We start from the raw sequence: 18,272 nt of genomic DNA, 5'->3' as shown, positions 1-18,272 counted from the left end.
AAGAGGTTAATATCCAGAATATGTAAGAACTCAAACAACTCAGTACTAAAAAATAAGTAATTCAATTAAAAATGAGCAAAAGAACTGAATAGGCATTTCTCAAAAGAAAATGTATGAATGACCATTGAGTATATTTTTAAATGCTCAACATCACTTCTCATCAGTGAAATGCAAATCAAAATCACAATGAAATATCACCTCACCCCAATTAAAATGGTTATTATTAAAAAGTCAAAAAATAATAAATACTGACAAGGATGTGAAGAAAGGGAAACTATACACTGTTGGTACTAATATAAACTGGCACAGCCATTATAAACAACAGTATGGAAGTTCCTCAAAAAGTAAAAGTAAAACTACCATATGGTTCATCAATCCCACTTCTGGGTACATATTTAAAGGAAATGATATCAGTATGTAGAAAAGGTATCTGCACTCCCATGTTTATTGCAACACTGTTCCCGATAGCCAAGATAAGGAATCACTCATGTGTCTACAAACAGATGAATAGGTTAAAAATGTGGCAGATATACACATATATTCTCACTAATAAGCTGACCTTGAACAATTATAATGCTATAAGAAAGCGACTGGCAGTAATGGAAAACTGTCAGGGGAGGGAGGTGGGATTGGCAGTTGAGGAAAACTGCTAGGGGAGGTGGGGTATACCTCATCAACAAGGGTACCTGCATGATCCATGTTTATATACCTAACCCTGAATTGTACCCCACATCTTTATAATAAATAAAAAGAAAGAAAGAGGCCCATTACAAAGTGGGCAAGATATATGAATGGATGCTTCTCAGAACAAGACATATGAGCAGTCAGTAGATACATGAAAAAATGCTCAACCTCACAAGTCATCAAAGAAATGCAAATTAAAACTACTGAGATACTGCCTAACTTCAGTCAGAATGGCCATCATCAAAAACTATCAAAACAACAGATGCTCGAGATGATGCACTTCTACACTGTTGGTGGGTGTGTAAAGAAGTACAGCCTCTGTGAAAAACAGTTTGGTGATTCCTAGAAGATCTAAAAATGATCTTCCATACAATCCCGTGATCCCCCTCCTGGGAATATGCCCAGAGGAACTCAAATCACTTTATGAAAAAGATACCTGCATACACACACTTATTGCAGCATTATACACAATAGCAAAAACATGATACCAACCATGCTGCCCATCAAAAGAGTTCTGGATTAAAAAAAATGTGGTACATATATATGATGGAATATTATACAGCCATTAGGAAGAACAAAACTATGAACTTCGCAGCAACTTAGATGGACTTAGAGTCTATAATACTGAGTGATCTATCACAGAAACAAAGAACTGAATACCACATATTCCCACTCACAAACAGACTTTGAAAAATTTCCATAAAACTGTAAGAAAGGGATTGACTGTGGGGGCCCGCCCCGCAAGGGTCGTGGGATGTCCTGAAGGAGAGACGGATAGGCGACGGACAAAGATCATATACCGGACACCTGCTTCTTGAACAGATGATGATTTAATGTTAGTTAACACAGAGCTTTTATACCATTTGTGAAGGGGCAAGACAAAGAAAATTCTTTCACATACATATCTTTTAAAAGTTACCAGCTAGTGGTCTTAGTAGCGAACTAACCAAGATTCCCATAGGCTTTAGTAGCAAACAAACCAACATTCCCATAGGCTTTAGTAGCAAACAAACCAAGATTCTCATAGGCATTTAGACAAGTCTTATTCATAAAGCCAACAATGATACTTTCAGTCCAATGTCCCAAATTACAGTTCTTGAAATGTTTCAAGAAAGTTTCTTTAAGTGTATATTTCTTTATGTGTCAGGAATTTTCACATCTTAGGCTATTATATTCTTCAGAGTCCTGTGATCACCTTCCTTGTCCAGATGTCCTCGTTACTTTTATCTTGCAGTGCTTGTTTCTAAAGAGAACTCAAAAGAAGCTTTTAGTAATGTTTGCCAGGCCCCTCAAGGATGCTTTCTGTTTTAGCTGATCTGTCATAAAAGTGTCTGATTATTATTATGAGTTCAGTGAAAACCTACTCTATAAATGTTAACTTAGAGTTTTAACCATAGAATTAAGTAGAAACCTTAATATTAATCCTTATCCTAAGTTAGTGAAACAGTGTTATAAATCACCTACATAACGCCTATACAAGTGTTAGAACTTATAATGAATTCATAATAAACTACTATAAACTTGCGCTTGTAAAAATCCTTATGTCTAAACACTAAACTACATAATTCTAAATTAAATAAGTAGTGAATATACTTATATCATTTTTTACTTAAGCAATATCTAGTAACTTATAACCAAGTGAAAGAAAGCATTCTTGATGTGCTTCAGAGTTTAACCCTTGCATATGTTAGAAAAGGCCAAGTGGCATAGTGGGAAAATGGAAAAATAAACCATGACATTTCCAGGTTAGCTGTGATTCTTCGCATAAACATGCCATCTTCTTCTTCCACGACTGCACAGAATTTCTTCAGCTGTATCAACAGCAAAGATGGAAGACAGAAGGGCCTCAGCTGCCCAGACTCGCTTTGCAGCCGGGGGTCCTCAGTGCACCTGGACTTTGTCAATCAGGTGGGCCTCCAAGGCTGACTCCCAACAATTGGCAATAGTGGGAAACTGCCAGGGGAGGGGAGGGGTGGGGTGGGATTGCAGATAGTGGGAAACTGCCACGGGAAGTGGGGGGAACACTTCATCAACAAGGGTACCTGTATAATGAACATTTGTATACCTAACCCACATCTTTAAACATTTGTATACCTATCCCACATCTTTAAAATTAAACTAAAAAAAAAAGATTGAGAATGGAAAGTCACTACTAACTAATGAGATTTGCAGTGGGGTATTGAAAATGTTCTGGGCCAGGTGCAGTGTCTCATGCCTATAATCCCAGCACTTTGGGAGGCTGAGGTGAGAGGATTGCCTGAACCCATGGGTTTGAGACCACCCTGATCAACTTAGCAAGACCTCATCTCTACAATAAATTTTTTAAAAATCAACCAGTTATGATGGTGCATGCATGTAGTTCTGGCTACATGGAAGACTGAGGTGGAAGGATTGCCTGAGCCCAGCAGTTCAAGGTTGAGGTGGCTGTGAGTGTGCCACTGCACTCCAACTTGGGTGACAGTGAGTTTCTGTCTCAAAAAAAATTTTTTTTAAGAAAATATTCTGAATTATGCAATGATGATTACTGTTCAGTTCTGTAAATATATTAAAAACAATGAAATTGTGCAGTTTAAAAGAGAAAAGTTTATAATATATTAATTATATCTCAATAAATACTATTTTAAATGTTTTAAAAAATAAGATAAAATAAAATATGAGGGAGTACCCTGGAAAAAAAGAATTATATATTGGAAGGCAGGCCCCTTGTAGTACAGGCTTCCCATTGTAGTACAGGAACCCACATCAGTATACAAGCCAGTGTTGTTGTGAGAGACTGTGTTCAACTTTAGTTTTTGAGTGTTTTTGTTTCTTGTTTTTTGTTTTTTGAGATTCTTTCAACATGCTTGCCCATTTCATGATGGGTGATATACAAGTGCACCTGCCCACACCACAGTGAGTGTTCAGCAATTTTTGACCAAACACGGCATGTCTCCCATGCCCCACCCTCCCTCTTCACCCAATCTCGCCCTGAGTTACTCTTTTTGTTTCCTCAGATGAAAAAAGTTCTCAAAATGAAGTGCTTAGCTGATGTGGGAGAGGTGCAACCAAACATAACATTAAAATGGACAAGTTCAAAAACTGCTTTGAGCCGTGGAAAAAGCATCTTGATAGGTATATTGCATCAAACTGAAAGTACTTTGAAGGTGACTGAAGTTTAAACATGTAAGAATAAATACACATTTTTTATAAACACATTTCAGGTTTTCTTGGATGCTTCCTCATAAGAACTTCAACACCACCGAATATATTCATCTTTTCCTTTATAGTTAATGCTTCTTATGTGTTATGAAGTAAATTCCTGTCCTGAGGTCTTGAAAATAGTCTTTTATGTTATCTTCTGAAATTTTTATAGTTACCTATTTCACAGTTAGGTCTTGATTCTACCCAACATTTATTTCTGTCTATGAAGTTAAGGTGAATTTTCCAACTTTTTCAATATCAATACTCAATTGTTACCTCCACCCAAAATCTTTTCACACACTTTTGCAATACTATCTCCAACACAGAGCACTACTCATCCATGTGTTTGCATGCCAAATTCTGGGCGTCTATTTTTTTCTTTTGTCTGTTTTGTCTATTTCTATTTTAAGACCACACTGCCTTAATTACTATAGCTCATAGCTTCATGTTAAGAATTTATATCTGGAAAAGCAGAGGTTATCATATTATTTTCTTTTTAAAACAATTTGATTATTCTTTTTTGCATTTTCTGATATATTTTTGGCAATCTCACAGCACACTCTGGAACTGTTTATGTTTATAATATTAGCATAATAGGGAGGGTGGGGCACGGGGGACATGCCGTTTTGGGCCCAAAATTTCTGAACACTCAGTGTGGTGTGGGCAGGTGCACTCATAAATTACCCATCATGAAATGGGCAAATGTATTGAAAGAATTGTTTATAATATTAACTCTATAAATCAATCAGAAGAGTGCTACCATCTTTACAACACTGTGTTTCCCAACTCATAAACATGCTGTCTCTCTCCAATTGTTTAGTATCTAGTACAGCTTTAAAAATTTTCCATGGAGATAATGAACATCTTGTTCTATTTGTTCCTAAGAATTTCATAACTGTTTGCTACTATTACATGGAAACAATATGATTTTTGAATCTGGAAAACTTGATAAAAAATTTTTAGTTTTAATAATTTGCCTATAAAGACCTTAGGATTTTCTATGTTATAATAACAAAATTTTCAATAATGACAGTTTTGAGTCTTTCTTTCAATTGTTAGGCCTAACATTGTACTGGTACTGAAATGATAGCAGACATTGTTGTCTTCTTATTGATCTTTTAAAAACACATGCTTAATGTTTCACCATTAAATATGTTGTGGTTATGGTTCTATTTTTGTATAAAACTTCTCATCTGTGGTTTATTTAGGTTCAACAAAACATTCAGTCTTAAAAACTATACTAGGCTATCCTTATGTCTACCCAGAAGGTATGGACAAACATTACAGGTTGCCTGGTGGCTATCCTCTGTAGAAGTAAATCTTGCAGCAATCTCTCTAGTAGTTCCCACAGCCACATAGGAGCTTCCATGTGGTGTTAAGTCAGTCTGCTGGTTCACAGAAGGCACAGAAACTTGGCAGTTTTCACCTAGATTTCAGAGGATATATGAAAAAGGCTGAATTAAGGCAGAAGGCTGTCACAGGGGCAGAGACTTCACAGAGAGCCTCTACTAGGGCAGTACCAAGAAGAAATGTGAAGTTGGAGCTCCTAAATAGATTCTCCACTGGGGCACTGCCTACCTAGTGTTGCTGTGGGAAATGCACCACTTCCCCCCAGATGCCAAAATGGTAGATCTATTGGCAGAGTGCATTCTCAGCCTGGGAACTGAAGCATTCAGTTCCACCCCATGAGAGCAACCACATGGGCTGTGTCCAGAAAAGTTACAGAGCAAAGCTGCCCAAGGCCTTGGGGACCCACTCCTTATACCAGTGTGCCCAGACTGCACTGCATGGATTTAAGAAAGATCATTTTGGAGCTTTCAGATTCAATGTCTTCCTTTCTGGGTTTCAGACTTGCATGGGGTCTATTTTCCTTGCTTTAGGCCAATTTTTTTTCTTTTTGGAATGTTTACCCAATCCCTGTATTGCCACTGTATGTTGGAAGTAAATAACTTGTTCTTGTTTTACAGGCTCATAGGTGGAAGTGACTTGTCTTGAGTCTCAGATGAGAGTTTGGACTTTTCAGTTGATGCTGAAATGAGTTAAGACTTCAGAAAATCACTGGAAGTGTGTGATTGTGCTACAGGCTAACCAGGTTCTTATGCCTGCTTCCCAGGAAAAAAAAACACAACAATACACTAACAGCAGTTGGTGCCATAGAGAAAGAGTTAAATATTGCAAAGCAGCTGAGAAAGGTGGATGGGAGGTATTTCTCAAATACATCTCCTTAAGAGTCTTGCTAGGGTTTTTAAAGGAATAATTTGGTGGGCAGGGTCTAAGAGGTGAGTGCTGCTGACTGGTGGAGGATAAAGTTTTGGGGAGTGCTGAAATATCTTCATGATGCAGAGTCCATTTCTAGGAGATGGTTACAGAATGTGGAGCCAACTCCTTGATATGCATTCAGGTCCAGGTTGGATTTTAGGTCCATCAGAATGCAAAGTTTGAAAAACATCTCAAATAACATTCTTAGGTTTTGCAACTGATGCTATCTATAAAGCAAATTCCACAACCATTCGTTACTGACCCCTGGGCAATAAACCATTATAGAGGTAGTTTTAGGAGGAATGTATGCAGGATTTACAATTTTACTTCTCCCTCCAACTACAGATGTCATAGTTTACATCTTTTTATACTGTGAATCTGTTAAAATGTTATTGTAGCTATGGTTGTTTTTAATAAGTTTATCTTTTAACCTTTATACTAGAGTAATAAGTGATTTATACACCACCACTGCAGTATAAGCATATTCTGAATTTGAGTTTATATTTGCCTTTACTAGTGAGTTTTATACTTTCATATGTTTTTATGTCACTAATTATTATTTTGTCTTAGCTTGAAGAACTCCTTTAGCATTCTTGCAAGGCAGGTCCAGTGTTAATGAATTGCCTCACCTTTTGTTTGTTCAAGTGTTTATCTGTCCTTCATTTCCGAATAACAGCTTTGGCAGGTAAAGTATTCTTTGTTGTCAATTTTTTTTTTTTTTCAGTCTTTTGGATATTTATCCCACTCTCTCTGGCCTGCAAGGTTTCGGCTAGGAAATCCTCTGATATTTTTATGGTGTTCCCTTTTATGTAATGAGCCTCTTTTCTCTTTCTGCTTTCAAAATTCTTTGTCTTTGATGTTTAACAGTTGATTATAATGTGTCTTGGTAAAGTCTTCTTTGTGTTAAACCCATTTGGAAATTTTGAGCTTCATAGACCTGAATGTCCATGTCTTTCCCCAAATTTGAGGAGCTTTCAGCCATAATTTCTTTTAATAAGATTTCTGCCCTTTTCTCTATCATTTGTGATGGAGATGACCCTGAAACAAACTTCTATAATGTGATAGTTTGCTCTCTTGATGCTGTCCCATATATTCTAAAAGCTTTCTTTACTTCTTGTTATTTATTTTTCTCCTCTGACTGGATAATTTCAAATGACCCACCTTTGAGTTTGCTGATTCTGAAATAAGGACCAAGGACTTAATTCACAGACACCAACACCAAAAGTACAAGTTATAAAAAGGAGAGGTTTTATTTAGTCAAGAGCCGGGCTGGCGGCCACTTGCCTGTTGGACATGACAGTCCCACAGCAAGGGGCCTCATTAGCTGTAGGGACTTGCTTAAGAAAGGCTAAACCACATTGGGACTTTCCAAGTGGGCTAAACCACAACATCCTGGAGGCCTAGGTACCTTTCAAGCAATGCAAGTGTGGTTCACAGAAGCGCAAAAAAAAGCTGTTAAGACAGTTTAACCTAGCCAGCAAGTGCTGTTGCCAGTTTCCAGGAAGGGAACTTTTTTTTTAACTGTGCAAAGGCTGAGTACATGTTTAGCTTAATTTTTGACTTTGTGGATTTTTTAAAGTCCCCTTTCACATTCCCCTCTTTCAGTTGTTCCTGGAGTCAAATCATTGATTCTTTATATAGGGGATTATATTGAGTTCTGAGGACCATAAATTTTATTGATGACACACTATTTTTAACATAACCAAGGAGGCTTATGTATGGGTATCGGTTTTTCCAAGGAGCAATCGTTTTGCACCCCCATGCAGCACAGTAGTATTGTCCTGCTTTATGGCAATGGGCTGGTCCTGATGCCGGGACTTAAACCAACAAATTTAAGTCCTTTTTCATAAGCTAGGGTGCCGCATTCATCAGTGTGTGTGCCCCTGAGGGTTAAACCTGGCATAATTTACAAAGGTCAAAATGAAAGACAGGCTGCCCGCTTCCTCTGCAGGTGGCAATTATGATCCCAGTGATGGTATTTCTCAGTTCCCAGGAATAGTTCACTGGAGTATAGGGATTACGTGGGTTAGGCCAATAGGCCTCAAGCTGGGGAAAGTATGCAAGGAATATGATTAAGATACCAGGCCCACAAAAGTCTTATCTTTAGAAGGTCTTCTCCAGTAACTGGTTTGATGACTTTCCATGTTTCCGGGGGCGCAGTGGTGACTGCCTTTACTTGTGAATGATGAATCCAGGGGCAGACACCACTGACTTTGATGGCCGTAGGAGTAGTAAGGATCACTATGTGGGGCCCTTTCCACCTTGGGGTGAGAGCTTCAGCTTTGTGCCATTGTATCCAGACCTGGTCACCAGGCTGGAACGGGTGTGGATGTTCTGGAACCGGTTTCCGGAAGGCTGCCTGCACAGTCTCAGTGATAGTTTGCTGAATGCTTTGAAGAGCCTGCAGTGACTGAAGCAAATTATGGTTAGACAGTTCTAGTGCTTTTTCCAGTCCAATTTTTGGAAGTAACGGCGGGGGCTGTCCAAACAGAATTTCAAAGGGGGTTAGACCCTTGATGTAGGGAGTACACCTGGCCCTTAAGAGGACATAGGGAAGGAGTGTTACCCAACTTTCACTGGTCTCCAGGGTCAATTTGGTTAAGATCTCTTTAAGCGTCCAATTCATTCTTTCTACCTGTCCTGAGCTCTGGGGATGATAAGCACAATGTTAGTTCCCATTTATCCCCAAGGTTTTTGCAATACCTTCAGTAAGTTTAGAAATAAATGCTGGCCCATTATCTGTGCCTATTGAGATAAGTAGACCATATCTTGGGTATGATGTCATTTAAGAGTTTTTTTACTGTTACAGAAGCAGTTTCAGTTTTTGTAGGAAATGCCTCAACCCATTCCGAGAAGGTGTTTACCAAGACCAATAGGTATTTATATCCATATTGCCCAGGTTTGACTTCTGTAAAGTCTATTTCCCAATGTCTCCCGGGGGTTAGTCCCCTATCTTGGACCCCTTGGGTGGATATACTGACCTTAGCATTATTAGTCTTCTGGCATGACACGCAGCCTTGAATGAGCTCCTGGGTGAGCTGGTCCAGATGAGGGAGATAGAATTCTTTTCTCACAAGTTCAGTTAGTTTTGTCCTTCTCAAATGAGTATTTTTGTGGAGCTGCCTCAGGATTTGTTGTCCCAGGACTCGAGGGAGGAAGGTTCTGCCGTCCTGAAGTTGAAGCCATCCATCTGGGTTTGAGGTTGTCTGCAATTTTTGTGCAGTGAGGAGGTCTTCTTCTGTATATTTTGGTGGCTCACATAGAACTGGAGGAGGCAGCACCAGCAGGCAGGTGGTTCTGCGGTAAGCAGCTTCTCTGGTGGCTTGATCTGCTTTTCTATTTCCTATTGCCTCTTTTGAGTTTCCTTTTTGGTGGCCCAGGCAATGGATGATGGTGACTTGTTTGGGAGCCCATCTGGCTACCAGGAGGTCTAAAACCTCCACTTTATTTTTTATAGTTTTCCCCTCTGTGGTGAGCAATTCCCGCTCCCTGTAAATTATCCCATGAATGTGTGCAGTTGCAAATACATACCTGCTGCCAGTGTAGATGTTGACAACTTTTCCTTCACCTGCTTTCAGGGCCTCAGTTAGGGCAATCAGTTCTGCTTTTTGGGCCAATGTTCCCTGTGGAAGAGGCTTAGCCCAAATAGTTCCCTATAGAGTGACCATCGCTGCCACTGCATACCTTACTACATTCTGGATGAAACTGCTGCCATCCGAGAAAAGCGTCAGGTTGGGGTTTGTTCTCAGGACATTGGTTAGGTCCCAGCGCAGCTTCTGGAACTCAGTTGTTTCATAACAACAATGCAGTGGCCCTGTGGGACTTTTTCCAGTAGTAAAGTTGTGGGGTTCAAGCTGGGGGTATGCTAGAACTTGATGAGGGGTTGATCTAAAAGCAGCACTTGATAATGCGTTATTCGGGTGTTCAACATCCATTTGTCAAGGGCCCCTCGGAGTAAAGACTCCACTGCATGTGTGGCCATGACAGTCAGATTCTGCCCCAATGTTAGTTTGTCTGAGTCCTTTACTAACATGGCAATGTCTACTATAACCCACAGGCAGGACGGCCAGCCCAAGGCTACCGGGTTCACTTTTTCTGACAGGGAGGCGACTGGCCTGTTCCATGGGCTGAGCTTTTGGGTTAGGACCCCCTGGGCGATGCCTCGTCTTTCATCCACATAAAGGTGGTTTTTCAATATCTGGCAAGGCCAGGGCCAGAGCTGAGACCAGGGTGTTTTTAAGGACTTGGAAAGCTTTGTCCCTCTCTGGTGTCCATTTAAAATTAGACTCTGGTTCTTTGGCAGTATCCTACAGCTCCCAAGAATTCCCGGACCTGCCTTTTGCTTCCTGGGGCTGGGATGCCTGCTATAGCCCGAATGCGCTGGGCAATCAGGTATAACCTCGAGGTTATACTCAAGGTATGTGGCTACAGTCATACAGAGCTGAGCCTTTTTTGCTGACACCCTATACCCCATATACCCCAGATTCTGAAGTTCTTTAAGCAGGTGCCTGGTGGCATGCAGGCACTCACCTTCTGATTTGACTGCAATTAACAGATCATCTACATTCTGTAGCAGAGTCACTTCTGGGTGCTGTTGCCAGAAAGCTCTGAGGTCTTGGTGGAAAGCTTCATCAAACAGCATGGGAGAGTTTTTAAATCCTTGTGGGAGTCATGTCCAGGTTAACTGGCCATTTTCCCCCTTTTCAGGATCTGTCTATTCAAAAGCAAACAAGTATTGGCTCTGTTCAGCCAATGGGATACTGAAGAAGTCATCCTTAAAGTCCAGGACAGTGTATACCTGCCTCTCTGGAGTTAACCCACTGAGGAGGGTGTATGGGTTGGGGACTGTGGGATGGATATCCTCCACTTGCCTGTTGACCTCCCTGAGGTCCTGGACAGGGTGGTAGTCTCCTGTGCCTGCCTTTTTGACAGGAAGAAGTGGGGTGCTCCAGGATGAGTGGCACGGCACTAGGATTTTAGCTTCCCGGAGATGCTGGATGTGGATTTCTATGCCTTTTCGGGCCTCTGGGAATATAGGGCACTGTTTTACCATAATGAGCATTCCTTGACTTTTGAGATGTACAACTGGTGGTTGATGAGATGCCAGCCCAGGGGAGCTTAATTCGCCCCAGACTTGGGGAAACTCAGTCTGCAGCTGGGCCTGCAGTATGGTGTTTGAAGAGTCAAGAGGGGCCCCACCTTCTGTTAACACATATCCCTTACTTAGGGAAATAGTAAGAAGAATTTTTGATGCCCCAGGTGGGTTTAGGCTTACTGCTGCCGTAGTTTCCTTAAAACCTATGTGGGCGTTAAGCTTGTGTAAGAGGTCATGTCCCAGGAGCAGGTAAGGGCAGTCTGGCATTACTAGGAATGAGTGAGTTACTTCCCCTTTTCCCAAATTTATTGTTCTTTCAATGGTCCAGGGGCATAATTGAGTCCCGATTGCCCCCTGGACCAAGGAATGCTTATTCTGAAGCAGGCCATTGTACTTTTGGAAGACTGAATATTCAACCCCCGTGTCCACTAAGAAGTGGACAGGGCTTCCCCCCACCATAAGTTTCACCCTGGGATGGGGGGGATTGACAGAGCCCCCGCTCCATCAGTCAGTTTGTAATTGAAGCACAGGAGTAGATTTCGGTGAGCACCACCCCGGAGGGCATTCTTGTGGTCAGGGTGGCCTGTCTGGGCAGTCTTTTACCCAGTGCCCAATTTTTTACAGTAGGCACATTGATTTTTTTGGTTTGTTGGTCTTCAAGCAAGTCCCTGCTATTATAGACCTTCTGGGCTACCTCAGTTAATTCTGATAAACTTTTCCCTTCAAATCCTTCAATTTGCTGCAATTTCTTTCATACCAGGGGCTGACTGGGAGACAAAGGCTATAACTAAAGCCCTCTGATTTTCTGGAGCTTCTGGGTCTATGGGAGTATACATCCGATAGGCCTCCATAAGGTGTTCCAGAAAAGCCATGGGAGATTCCTGTGGGTCCTGAGTTACCTCACTTACCTTAGGCAAATTTGTGGGCCACCTGGCAGTAGCCTGGAGACCCCCCCATTAGAGTCCAGCGATAGGTGGTGAGACACTCCCTACTGTGATTGGTGTTCGGGCTCCAATTAGGCCTCTCAGTGGGGAAGATACAGTTCACACAGTCCTGCTCTGCCAGTCTGCCATCCGGTCCCAGGACCAATTTCCTTGCTTCCTGATGAATTCATTCTCTTTCCTCCACAGTAAAAAAGGCTTGGAGGAGTTGTTGGCAGTCACCCCAAGTGGGTTGGTGGGTGAAGAAAATAGTTTCTAAAAGGACTATGAGGCTCTGAGTTTTTTCAGAGAACATCAGATTTTGGTGCTTTCCAATTGTAAGGATCACCAGTAGAGAAAGGGACATAAACCATAAAGGGCTGGCCTCCTGAACCTCCCACCTCTAGTCCCAGGGCCTGTCTCAGGGGAAGACTGTGGAATTTTGTGGTTCTGAGTTCCCCAAAGATGAGTCAGGGCTAGTCTGTTTATCAGGGGCAGTTGGGCCCTTGGGAGATGCATGGGGAAGAGGGGGATAAAGGGGCTGATACAAGGACCAACTCCTGGTGAGTGATGGGCTGAGAACCTTGGGGGCCCTCTGCTCCCATTCAGATATAGAGCAGGGTGGGGGAATTTCATCATCCTCTGGTGGGCTCTGGAGGACTGGAGGTTTGGCTTTTAGAGTTTCCTGTAGAGCTAAAACATGAGAAGAATTAGCTCTCTTTTGGGCTTTCTTTATCCATGATGACTGCTGCATTACCAGGAGGTACAAGGCAGTGATGTACGGGATCTGGTCCAGGTGGCAGTGATAGACAAACTGTCGGACCTTCCTCACTATGGGTTGAAGGTCCCCTCCGGTGGCCAGCTGCAATTAGGAAATGTGGGCCATTTGAGGGAACAAAGGTGGTTAGGTTTCCTTGGTTTACTGATAACCTGACTGCTGTGCTGCTGCTTCTTGGAAATCCTTGAAGTGGTGCAAAACCAGTGGCAGAGGGGTGTCAGGCTTAGGGCACTGCTGCCCCATAATGTAGATAGCAATGACAGACACAACAGTGACTAACACTGAACAAATAAAGACAATAACACAAACTGAACAGACAGACCTAACTGCCCAAGGGCAAGACCAGAGGGCCCAGTGATGTCTCACTGGGACCTCAGACCCAGGAATTAGCGCCATGTCTAGCTTTCCTACAGGTCCAACCAAAAGTGCACACAAACAAAACAGGAACTTGACTCACTTCTCAGAGGGCTCTGGGGACGTTGTGAATCTGCCAGAGATGACAATCAGCTGTTTGTGAGTCCACAGACTCGCCAGGCCTGACAACACTGAGGTTCACGGGTATGCAGACCCACAAGGTCAGCTGGTGATTGGGGCTGGGGATTAAGCTCTCGGATATCCCGGACGAGCCCCCAAATGAAATAGGGACTGAGTGCTTAATTCACAAACACCAACACCAAAAGTACAAGTTATAAAAAGGAGAGGTTTTTTTCATCAAGAGCCGGGCTGGCAGCCACTTGCCTGTTGGACATGACAGTCCCACAGCAAGGGGCCTCATTAGCTGTAGGGGGTTGCTTAAGAAAGGCTAAACCACATTGGGACTTTCCAAGTGGGCTAAACCACAACATCCTGGAGGTCTAGGTACCTTTCAAGTAATGCAAGCGTGGTTCACAGAAGCGAAAAAAAAGACTGTTAAACAGTTTAACCTAGCCAGCAAGTGCTGTTGCCAGTTTCCAGGAAGGGAACTTTTTTTTTTAACTGTGCAAAGGCTGAGTACACGTTTAGTTTAATTTTTGACATTGTAGATGTTTTTTAAGCTCCCTTTCACAGTTCTTTCTTCAGGATGATCAAATCTGCTGTTAACTTTCCCTACTGCATTTTTTTAGTTCACTCGTATTCTTTAGTTCCTAAATTACTGGGTTATTTTTAATCTCTTTGTTGAACTTTTCCATTTCTTCTTGTGTTGCTTTCTTGATATTATTAAATTGTTTTTTGGTATTCTCTCATTGCTCACTGAGCTACTTTAGAACAATTATCTTGAATTATTTGTCAGGCAATTTGTGGATCTCCATTTCTTTGGGGTTAATTACTGTAAATCTATTATTTTTTCTTTGGTGGTGTCATGTTTTCCTGATTCCTTACATTTTTTTTAGCTTTGTATAGTTGCATAGTTGTCTGCACATAGTTGACTATCTGAAGAAGTAGTCATTCCTTCTTTATTTATGAAGAGGTTTCAGTAATGAATGACCTTAACCTGCAAATGTGTGTGTATGTGAGAGGGAGCACACATGTGTGTGTTGTAACACCAGGTCTACTGGCATGGGACACCCATTGTGGGGGTATGTGGCAGTTCTGGATCCATAGTGGAATGATGTCTTGTTGGCTCAGGCAACTGCATGGTCCTTGGCAGTGAAAGCTTTTGGAAGGGTCTGAAGTGGAAGCAAGGGCTACTGCAGTTCTCAATAGCATCTCCATGTCCTGTGGTGAGGAACTGGGACAGGTGGCAATGGGGGCTTGTGCCTGTAGTTTGCATGCCCTTAGATGTAGGTTCTGCATTCAGGGACATGTAGGCACACACATAGTAGCAAGACTGAGGCCAGTGGCAGAGGCTGGAGACAACTGTGGGTACACAGGCAATGGTAAGGCTAGCATAGAATGCATGCATTGCCTGGATTCCAGAGCCGGCAGTATGCACATGCATAATTGCAAGATTCAGCAAGGTCGTGAGCACAGAAATAACTGGCAATGGTGTCTGGGTCTGGCAGCACACATGCATGCAATTGCAGAGGCCAGCTGTAGGTGTCTGCATGGTAGTCATGTATGGTAGCATGGATCAAGGTTGGCTGCGTGCGTGCAAAAAGGCTGCAGGGTCAGCCACTGGCACACACGTGGTTGTGGGAGTCAGGGTCAGCAGCATGGGTGTGACCATTTGAAAATGTATGCATGGTGGCCATGCTCAGTCTCAGGACCAGAGTGCCCACAATGGTGCCATCTGGGGAGGTGCTGATGGGCAGGTAGTGGGTGGCATTTCAGGCACTGGAGTTTGTGAGGCAAAAAACTTTAGGATCCCCTGTGATAAAAGCTATAGGGGGGTTTATGGCAGCTGTGCTGGCTATTGGTTTCCTCAGCAGCAAAGGCTGCTGGAGTTCTTTGCAGAGCAGGCTTCTTGGAGTTTGTGATGATAAACACAGCAGAATCCTCAGTGGTAAAAGCTGTTGGGTGCAGGGTCCATGACAGCCATGAGAAATATTGAAGTCCTCACTGGTGAAAGCTGCTAGGGTCCACTGCAGAGTAGACCAATGGCAACTTTGGTGGATCCCACTGCATAGCTGTTACGGATAGCTCCTTTCCTTCTCTTTTGTTCCTAGCTGTCTCCAGCAGTCTCAGCTATGGCAGTATCCCTGGAAATCTGGAAGGGTTGAAACCACAGTGGGTCCTTCAGGTAGTGCCCCCAAAACCTGAGAAAGCTGGTCATTCACATTGATTTTTGTTGTTTGCTTTTTTCTTTGTGTAATTTTCCTTCTGAAAAGAACTCACAGGCATAAGAGTTCCCTTTTGGCACTGAGTAGTACTGGCCTGAGGGAAATATAATACAGGAAAAATAAAACTGTTTTCTACTTTTTTTGTGCAATTATCTTTGTTGTTGTTGTTGTTTTGCTCCACTATGTTGCTGCCATTTAACTGAACTCCCACGTTTTCACAGAGATATTTTCATTTATGGATAATTTATTTTTGTGAGGGACAAAAATTGATATCTCCTATCCTGCTATCATGGTGATGTCATTCCTGAAAGTAATTTTGCAATGTTGATGTAATCTGAATTTTTTGTTGTTGTTGACCTGTTTTGTGTAACTTTAAAGAAATCTGTATGAGGGGAACCCCCTAAAAAACAATTTGTTTATTAAAAATTGTGTATTTATTCTTACATATTTAAACTTAAGTCATCTTCAAAGTACTCTTTGTTTAATACAATATTCCTACAAGAGTTTTTTTACTGCTCAAAACAGTTTTTGAACTCATCAATTGTGATGCCTTTTAGTGTTGCTGCCATTTTTTTGTTTTACCTCTTCCACATGAGCAAAACATTTCCCTTTGAGGACTTTTTTCATCCAGAGAAACAAAAAAAGAGTCACTTGAGGTGAGATCAAGCAACTAGTGAGGGTGGGGCATGAAGGTCATGCCATTTTTGGTAAAAACAGAACACTCAGTGGGGTGTGGGCAGATGTGCTTGTAAATCACCCACCATGAAATGGGCAAATGTGTTCAAACAATCTCCACAAAAAAAAAATGTACTGAAGACAAATGCAGCCTCTCACAACAATACTAGTTGGTACACTGATGCTGATGGGTTCCTAGAACACTTACCTAGCGGGGGAAATCTACACTACAAGGGGCCTGCTCTCCAAAAATGATTCAAGGCTTTTTGGGGTCCCCCTTCTTATCTTTTTCAAGCTTATAAACATGTTTTTCTATAAAGGCTTTTACCTTGTAATCTTTTTAGTCTCTGTGAAATCAATATCAGTAGCTTGTGTCTTCTATCTTTTTTAAAATGATAACTTTTTCAATTCTATTTTGGCATTTCAAAGAACTAAATTATACCTTTTTTCTTTTTTCTTTCTTTTGAGTTGGTTTCTCTTTCTGTCACCCCAGGCTGGAGTGCAGTGGCACAATTACAGCTCACTGCAGTCTCAACTTCCTGGGCTCAGGTAATCCTTCTGCCTTAGGTTCCTCAGTAGCTGAGATTACAGGCATGTGCCACCATGCCTGGTTAATTTTGTGTGTGTGTGTGGAGACAAGGTCTCACTATGTTTCCAATCCTCCTGCTTCAGCCTTCCAAAGTGCTGGAATTACAGGTGTGAGCCATCACAACCGACTAAATGATACCTTTTAAGTTGTCTCTATTTTTGTTTTTATTATTTCATTGGCCTCTGTTTTTATTTCCTTCATTTGGCTTTTGTTGTTGTTTAATTTGCTATTATCTATCTCTAGAGCTGAATAATTGGACATTGATTTTCACCCTTTCTTGTTTTCTAATGTTTTGTAGTAGGCAGCATCTGACATGACTCCCAGTGATCTCCATCTCTTGGTATTCATGAGAGCATAACCTCCTCCCTTGAAGGTGAGCTTGACCTTGGCTTGCTTGTAATGAACAGAATGTGGCAAATATTATAGTTTGTCATATCCATAGATAGGACCAGAATATTGTAACTTTGTCTTACTAGTATTTTCTCTCTGTGTAATGCTCACATACTCTTTTATTTTATTTCTATATCTCTTATTATGGGTTTGGGTTTGTTTTGTTCTGGTTTTGTTTTGTTTTGATTTTAGCACTTTCTTACTCTCTGGCATGACAAGATGATCAAGGTTCATCTTGTATATTTCCTGGTCCTGTCCAAGAATCAGGCATTTCTCCAAGGAGCCTTGACTTATTTTGTTGGGTAATGGCATTAGAACTAATAAACAATATCTGGGTGCAAGTATGCTCAAAGCTATGCTTATTTCTTTTTATCACTGAATTATATCCCATTATTTGCCTATACATCTATCCACAGATATCTTGGTTTCTTCCATTTTGGGGCAATTATGCATAAGACCAAAAACATTGATGTACAGGTCTTTGTGTGAACAATAGTTTTCATAACAGCTGGAAAAATACTTAGGAACCAGATTTCAGGATGGTAAGACTATTACATTTAACTCTAAGAAACTTCCAGCTGAGTCCAGTGGCTCACACCTATAATCCCAGTACTTAATACTTTGGAAGGCCAAAACAAGAAGATTGTCTGATCCTAGGAGTTCAAGACAAGCCTGAGCAATATGGTATGACTTCACCTCTACATTTGAAATAAAAATAAAATAAAGTAAATAAAAATAAAATTAAATAAATAAATCTCAGCACCTTGGGAGACAGAGACAAGAGGCTTGTCTGGGTCCTGGGGTTCAAGACTAGCCTTTGCAACTTTGTGAGACCTTGTCTCTACAATTAAAATAGGCATGGTGGTGCACGCTGTATTTCCAGCTACATGGAAGGCTGAGGTGGAAGGATTGTCTGAGCCCAGCAGGTCGAGGCTGTGGTGGCCATGAGTGTGCCACTGCGCACCACCCTGGGTGACAGAATGAGACTCTGACTTTAAAAAAA

The sequence above is a fragment of the Carlito syrichta genome, unplaced genomic scaffold, assembly GCF_000164805.1.
Source record: "Carlito syrichta isolate Samal-C Ts95f unplaced genomic scaffold, Tarsius_syrichta-2.0.1 Scaffold311678, whole genome shotgun sequence".
NCBI lineage: Eukaryota > Metazoa > Chordata > Mammalia > Primates > Tarsiidae > Carlito > Carlito syrichta.
The sequence above is the reverse complement of the archived record's forward strand: the minus strand, read 5'-3'. Positions refer to the sequence as shown.